This window comes from Benincasa hispida, chromosome 9 (assembly GCF_009727055.1).
Source record: "Benincasa hispida cultivar B227 chromosome 9, ASM972705v1, whole genome shotgun sequence".
Classification (NCBI taxonomy): Eukaryota; Viridiplantae; Streptophyta; class Magnoliopsida; order Cucurbitales; family Cucurbitaceae; genus Benincasa; species Benincasa hispida.
In genome coordinates, this window is record NC_052357.1 from 84766038 (window position 1) to 84774951 (window position 8914).

Here is an 8914-nt window from a genome sequence, read left to right on the forward strand (position 1 = left end):
TTCTCCCTTTTCATTTCTTTTTGTCTTGAATACCCATTTGACACCAATTACTTTATTTCTAATTGGAAAAGTAGAAAGTTCTCATGTATCATTTCTTTATGGCCTTTATCTCATCATCCATGGCAGTTTTCCACTTTTCATCTTGCAAAGCTTCTTCAAAATTCAAAGGTTCACTGTCACCAAATAGACAAAAAAGAGTAAGATTATTCAAACTTTGACTTAACTCTTCAACCTCATCATATATGTCTCGTTAACTTCTCATGTCACGAGGTCCTTCACTTGAACTTGTAGATGATGAAGGTATGCTTTATTGTGGAGTGATTGATGACACTGGTGGTGTTGATGGAGAAGAAATGTCACTAGACTCATCATCATCATTAGGAAAAAGTAAAAACTTAGATTCTTTTGGTTCACCCATTTCAATTCCATGTTGCTTCCTCATTAAACACAACATCTCTACTTACCACTGTCTTCTCTGTAGTAGGATTATAAAGCTCGTACCCTTTTGAGCTTGCATCAAAACCAACAAAAATATGCTTCTCACTTTTATTATCGAGCTTCCTACGTTTTTGATAAGGTATATGTGCATAAGAGATACTTCCAAATACTCTCAAATGAGCAATGGATAGTGTGTTGGGTTTGATGTCCTAAATATCTTGTATTCTCATAGTTTGTAAACATTGTATAAACAAATTGTTATTAATAAAATAATTGTTATTTTATGAGCATACACTCAATCCAATAAACTATGATCCTAGATTATTTTATATAATTTAAACAAGTATGTAGAGACATACAAATGGATCTTGTTTAAATTATAACCTAAATGATTTGTAGTAAATAGATAAGGCTAGATAACTCGTCTTGGTGACACTACGGATATGACCTATTTTGTAGATGTTACAAGTATTGTAAAGTGCCACAAATGATCTGACCCTGATCACTCATGTGGATACATGTGAGCATGGTATTCTATTCAAAGAGTTTATATAAGACCGAACCACGAAATAATTAATCTCATTATATAACACCGTTAATAATAAAGACTTACATTTCACCAGGATCATCATAGGTGACATGACCTAAATCCTGACTGATTTGTGAAATCCTGCTCATGAACGCAGTCATTTGATTTGTATGGGTGAGAGTGGCTAGATTGCCAACTCAATAAGCCTACAATTTTAGGGATTCATCTGATTGAAGAGCTGGGAACATAGCTACACAAGACGAAATTTAATCATTCCCTGATGTTGGGGTAAGTAGATAAATTGCTCCCTTGCTCACTTTAGAGCTTGAAAAATGTGGCCACACCCTCTCTTGGATTGAGAGGGACTAGGTCATAGTTGGATTATGACTTATTGTTCATTAGAGGAATCAGTGGTACTTAAGGAATTAGATTTAACTACAGAGGCAAAATGATACTTTTGGTCCAGCTGTATTTACGAGCAATTTGTGAAGGGTCATCGCACTGTTGATTGGTTATATCTAATGAACACAAAAATATATCTATAGTGCGAAGAGCGCAGATGCCGATCTTTAGTAGAATGACAGGCATGAAGGAAATTTTTGAAAAAAATCCTTTGAGCAGAAGCAAAGATCGTTCCAAATTCCATTTTTATTAACATAAAATTTTACAGTAAAACAACAAGCCGATATGAATTTACTTAAAATTACAACATGCTTAAAAAAAAATACAATGGGTTTCAGAAACCCTTACCTTTGAAGAACTCTTTCTTCAAGGAATCACTCGTACATGCCACGAACGGAACTCCTTCCTCGCAGATATTCTTCTTCACGTACGAACACCACCACTCGAGAACCCTTCGTATTCTTTTTGGGATTAAAGAATTCAAGCAGGAGTTGTAGGCTTTGCTTGAATCCTTGGAAGAGGGAAGGAGATGAAGAGGATGAGAAAGATGTTTCTAAGAGAACTTTCCTCTTGGAGAGAACATTTCTTTCCTCTGAGAATTTAGAAAGAAGATCATCTTCCACAACTAATTTGATTCCCATGTAAATATCATTGAGAGAATAAGGGAAGGGAGTTACAACTCATTCCCTTTTATTAATTTCAATTAAATTAATAATATATATATATATATATATTAATATATATATATATAGTAACTACTTTTATATATATACACTATACGTTATATCGAATATAACATATAGCCTATAGTTTTATATTACATCAAATATAATATAAACTATAAATTTTATTCTCTCTCAACTATACATGACATTTAATATAAATCACATTTATATTAAATCCACTTATATGAATCTCATCCATATAAATGATATTTAGATCATATCCAAATATTTTATTCCTCTCAATATAAATCATATTTATATTTAATTATATGAATCTCATTCATATAAGTGGTATTTGAATCATATTCAAATTCCTCTCATATATAATATATCAAATACATTATAATTAATTATATCATATATAATTAATTCCCTCAATTAATTTGAACATTTCAAATTAATCCAAAGATTAAATCCTTATTGAACTATAGTGGGGATGTTATGGACTTGTAGATTTAAGCTCCAATGGTACTCGAATAATTAATTAAACTCTTTAATTAAATTATCCAACATTCGTTAACTGCCGATCACTTCACTAACGACCGATAGTTGCACTCTACCGTTTATCATTTTTGTGTCTATTGGATATAACCAATCAACAGTGCGATGACCCTTCACAAATTGCTCGTAAGTACAACTAGGCCAAAATACCGTTTTGCCTCTATAGTTATATCTAACTCCTTAAGTACCACTGATCCATCTAATGAACAATAAGTCATAGTTTGACCAAGTCCCTCTCGGGCCAGGAGAGGGAGTAGCCACTATGTTCAAGATTTGAAATCAGCCCTTAAGGGAGCAATTTATCTACTTACCCTTGTATCGGGGAGTGAGTGCATTCTTTCTTGTGTAATTGTGTTCCCAACTCCCCAGTCAGAAATCTCCAAAATTGTAGGCTTGTTGAGTTGGCAATCTAGCCACTTTCACCCATACAAATCAAAGGACCACCTTCATGAGCAGGAGTTCACAATTCACTCAAGATTCAGGTCATGTCACGTATGGTCAACCTAGTAAAATGTAAGTCTCTATTATTCATGGCGTTATATAAAGAGACTAATCATTTTTTGGTCCGGTCTTATACAAACTCTTTGTATCCTTCGCTCGCATGTCTCCACATGAATGATCAAGATTAGATCATCTGTAGCATTTTACAACACTTGTAACACCTACAATGTGGGTCGTATTCATAGTGTCACCAGGATAAGGTACCTAACCTTATCCACCTACTACATACCATTTAGATTATTATTTAAACAAGATCCACTTATATGTCTCTACATTCTTGTTTAAATTACATGAAATAACCTCAGATCTTAGTTTATTGGATTGATTATATGCTTATAAAATAACATTTAATTTATTAACAACAATATGTTTGTACAAAGTTTACAAATTACGAGATTACAAGGAGATTTAGGACACCATTCCCAACAATCTCCCACTTGTCCTAAAGCTTAGGGAGACTAATGTACAATACAAATAAGCTCAAGTCTCAACTGCCTAATCCAAGATGGATCTTTCAAACATGACTTCAAAAATTTAGCAACATCAGTTTGAATGTTTAATAAAAACATTCTATTCTTTGTCATTTACACTTTAGCAATCATATTATCACGATTATCTCTTATCGAAAGACTATAACTCTTCATCAAGATATTATAATCTTTCTCTAAGAGTTGTCCCAAACTCAAAATATTAATTTTCATATCAAGCATATAATAAACATTAAAGAAAAATTCATGCTTCCCATTCTTCAAGTTGATCAAAATATTACTTTTTCCTTTAACAGGAAAATTTGTGGCATCACCAAATATGATATTACCACCAACAGATTCATCAAGTTCCTCGAACATTGACTTACATCCATACATGTGATTTCTTGCTTCGCTATCAAAATACCATGCATTATTTTCACATGTTTCTTCACCTTTGCATGCTAGAAGTAAAGATGACTCACCACTTTCTTCATCTTTCTCAGCATAATTTGCATTTTCTTCTACTTTAGTCCTACGCCTAGAATAATGGCTAAATTTATGACATTTATAACATTCAACCTATCTTTATCATATCTCTTTTCTTTATTTGATCTTTCTCCATTTGACTTCAAATAATTTTGTCTTCCACGACCTCGTGATGAATTAGAGTTCGAATTACTCTCATCAAATTTTCTTTGACCGTAATTTACTCGACCTCGACCTCTGAAATCACCACGTCCATGATTTTTACCATGTGCTCGACCTCGATTTCCTTTTTCTTGGCTATCTTCTTTATCTCTCAACTGCAACTTTGACTCAAAAAGTTGCTCAATTGTTAGTTTGTTCTTTTCGAGAGCTTCTCTTCATGGGCTTGAAAAGGAACCCATAAATTGATCTATGGACGTTGTACTCAAATCCTTTGATTCTTCAATAGCTACAATGAGGAAATTGAATATTTCATCCAATGAGCGAAGTATCTTTTCTACCACTTACTCATCATCTATCGTCTCAACATATCTTTTCATTTCATTTACTACTACTGGCAATCTTGAAGTATAATCTGAAACCGATTCAAATTCCTTCATATGCAATGATTCATAATCACCTCTCAATTTTTGGAGGCAAAACTTCTTGACTCGATCTACTCCTTTGTATGTGTTCCCCAAAATTTTCCATGCCTGATGTGTAGTAGTTGCTCTAGAAATCTTCTCAAAAGTTGGATCATCGATGGTTTGATGAATGGTGAGAGTTGTTTGGTCTTTCTTTCTTGTATTTTGCAAAGCTTCTCAGTGATCTTGATTTAAAGTCGCATCACTTTCTGATTCTTCATAACCATTATTGACAATGCCTCATACATCTTGTGAACCAAGTAGAGCTTTCATATGAATACACCAACTACTATAATTTTCTTTCATAAGTCGAGGCACTTGGAAGGGAACCAATTTTTTATTTTCCATTTGCAAAATAATTATTGTTTTTCAAATTCAAGCTCTGATACCACTTTGTTGGAAGTGTGTGATGGACACTCACAAATAAATAACCAACAAACGAATATTTTAGAGAAAACAAAAACACTTTTTATTGAAAGACTCTTCGAACTTGGTTCACACTTTTGATTGAACTCTCTTTGTGCGTTCTTCTCTACACACTTGGATACATCAACAATGTCAATGTCAATCCTATTTATAAGATTGTCATGGGTAAATTTAAATACATAACTCACACCCTAATTAAACATACATGGAACAATTAAAATCCTACACTTAATTCATGTGAAACTCTACTAAATTAACTCTTACATTAACATACTTAATTAACCCTCATCCTTTAATTTTTAGTTCTCACTAATTAATTCATCTATACTTATCTAATTAAAACATGTTTAATTTTCAACAGTTTCAGTGTGGAAAATCTTGGAAAAAATATTTTTCTTTTTAAATTCTATTCTATAAGAGATAAAGAAATGGTTCTTTGGCTAGGGCCATGGTTGATGGATAACTCGTTGTTAGCGCTGGATGCCCCCAAAGCAAACAAAAAAGTATCATAGTTATCCTTCAATAAAGTGGCTTTCTGGGTTCAATTATTAGACATTCGTCTTTGCTTTTAGAACAAATTAATGGCCAAACGATTGGGGGATGCAATGGGGATTTTCTTAGAAGCTCATTGTGATCAAGAAAACTTCTATTAGGGAGAAAATTTTAGAATAAAATCTTGATAGACATTAATAAACTTCTAAGAAAAGGAATATGGATTGAACCAGGGGGAGATCGGGAAAGTACTTGGATATATGCTAGATATAAAAGATTACCAAACTTTTGTTATAGATGTGGGAGAATTGGTCATATGGTTAAATAGTGCAAAATGATTCTAGAAGAGACCAATATAGAAACATAGATCTTTCAATATGACAATTGGTTAAAATATCAAGGTAACAATCCAAATGTTGGGGTTGATGTCCTAAATCTCGTGGTTTCGTAATTTGTAAATTTATTTGTATAAATAGATTATTTATTTAATAAAATAAGTTGTTATTTTATTTAACATTTAGTTGTATTAATTCAACCAATAAATAAAAATCTAAGGCTATTTCATGTAGCTTAAACATGTATATGGAGACATACAGGTAGATCATGTTTAAGTAATAATCTGACCGGTCTGTAGTAGATGAATATGACTAGGTATCTTATCCTGGTAACTCTATGGATACGATCCACTTTTTAATTGTTACAATTGTTTTAAAGTGTTACTAATAATTTGATTATGATAATTCATGTGTAGACATGTGAGTGGAGGTATCCTATACAAAAAGTTTATATAAGACTGAACCACAAAATAATTAGTCTCTCTTTATAACACCGTTACTTGAAGAGACTTACATTTCACCACGATGATAATATGTGACTTGACCTTAATCCTGAGTGAGTTGTGAACTTCTGCCTATGAGGGTAACCTTTTGATTTGCATAGGTGAGAGTGGCCAGATTCGTTGACTCAATATGCCTACCATTTTGGGGATCCGTTCGAGTGGGGAGTTGGGAATACGGTTACACAAGAAGGAATTCACTCTTTCCCATTGTTAGAGCAAGTAGATAAATTGCTTCCTTAAGGGCTGATTCCAGGTCTTGAACAATAGGGCACCTTACCTTCTCACTGGCCAGAGAGCAGTTTGCTTATAGCAGGATTATGACTAATTATTCATTAGAGGGATTTGTGGTACTTAAGAAGTTAGATGTAATCTAGGGCTAAAACGGTAATTTTGACCCAATTGTACTTACGAGTAATTTGTGAATGGTCAACGAATTGTTGATTGGTTATATCCAATGGACACAGAAATATATCTACAGTGTGAAAAATGTAGTTATCGGTCTTTAGTGGAGTTATCAAAATTTAATGAATGTAGATTAATTTAATTAAAGAGTTTAATTAATTAATCCAATATTATTGGAGCTTCTAGTCTGTAGGTTCATAAGGTCCCTTGTTAGCTCATTAAGGATTAATGAAAATCAAATTAATTTTGGATTACTTTGAATTCTTCTAATTATTGATACAAAGTTTAATGAGATAAATAAATACTTGAATATGATTTAAATATTAATTATATGAATGAGATTCATATAAATACGAACTAAATTTAATATGGATATGATTCATATCAATACTATAGGTTATATGAGAGAATAAAAACTATAGGTTATATTATACGTGATATCATATAAACTATAGATTATGTATTATATATGATATTATACATAGTTTATTTTAATTATATTATGCTTAATATAATTAAAAATAAAATAGGGAGATATTTCTGTAGTGTGAGAGGAGTTATCTGATAACTTCCCCTCACTCTCTCATATTGAGAAAGGTAGAGGATTTGGGGCATCTTTTTATTACGTAAAAGTGATTTGAGAAATCTCTCTACACTCCTACTTTATCTTCCTCCTTTATCAATTCTCTCAAGAACAAATCTTCCTTCCTTCACCAAAATTAACAAACAAGTCCACAAAACTCTGCTTGATTATTGACATGCAATGTGTACGCATAAGTGAACGTGATCAAGCTATAATATATTAAAACGACATAAAAGGCCAAGTATCGTCCTCAGGGATCAAACAAACAGTTTTTACTTAACTATTCAGAAATATATCGATTTTAGTTAGGAAATTGAAAAGTCAAATTGAGTGATTTTTATTTGATTACAATAAAACAAAACAAACAAATGAAATTTCAGATTCAAAAAGTGTTCTAAAGTGTCAGTTTTCATTACATATTTCATTGAACAATATTTAGATCAATCATGGAATTAAGCATACCGTTTATCTAAGTTTAGAAACTAATTTTCGAATCATTATCTTTCAAAAATAATTCTTTCTCATGCAATTCTAATTGATAACTAATGTCGTGATATCAAATTAAAACCCATGACATTAAACATTATCGTCATAAACTTTTACTACTCCCCTAACTATATACGTGATTGGTTAATAGCAATTTAATGTTACAAGTTCAATTAAACATACAATCTACCGAATTAAATATTCAATCTAACATTTATTGATGGCCAATCAAAATCAATCAACACAGTAATATTAAAAGATAAATAGTTGCGCAATTCCACGAAATTCCTAAATATTAACTCAAATCTATATGTAAATCCAACAACAACCTAAAATAAAGAGTCTAGTCATATATAGTTCTCAAAGATATATTATCATACAAGATTGATAGCATTCGAGATGAGAGAAAGAAAAAATCAGAAAAAACACCATACGAAGTGCTCCTCCTCAGGTAAAAATCGCTAATCTTCTCTCTGTTAGCATGTCGGGAAGTCGAATGGTCTCCCAATTGGTCTTCAATCTCTACTTCGGCAATAACTCTTTCTTTTTGGTCTCAAAATTAGGTTTGCAATTAGATCAAAATTCTCCATCTCAGAGTTCAGAGTTGTATAATTAATCAGAGGGTTGAAATTTGGCACCAAACCCTTGCCAAAATTATCAAAATTTCCAAATAAGGAAAGCCAGCATCGCAACACTTCGACAACAATGTTGCACGCTAGTCTTATTCTATCAAAGCATTATAACGCTTAGGCTTAGCATTGCAACGCTGCATCCCAAAATCCAGCTACTGCCTTTTTTCGTTGAACACCGCTTTACATCGTAGCGTTGCAATGCTACAACTAGCATTGCAACGCTCCTATTTTGTTTGGAACATTGCATTTCCCCCCTCTTTTCTTCACTCCCTTTGGCCCATTGCTCGGTTTTGACTCCTTTAAGCCTAATTTAATCCTTTTTGGCTTATTTGGAGTATAGTTAACTTCTCGATCATAAATCCTGGAAATCACTAGTAAAC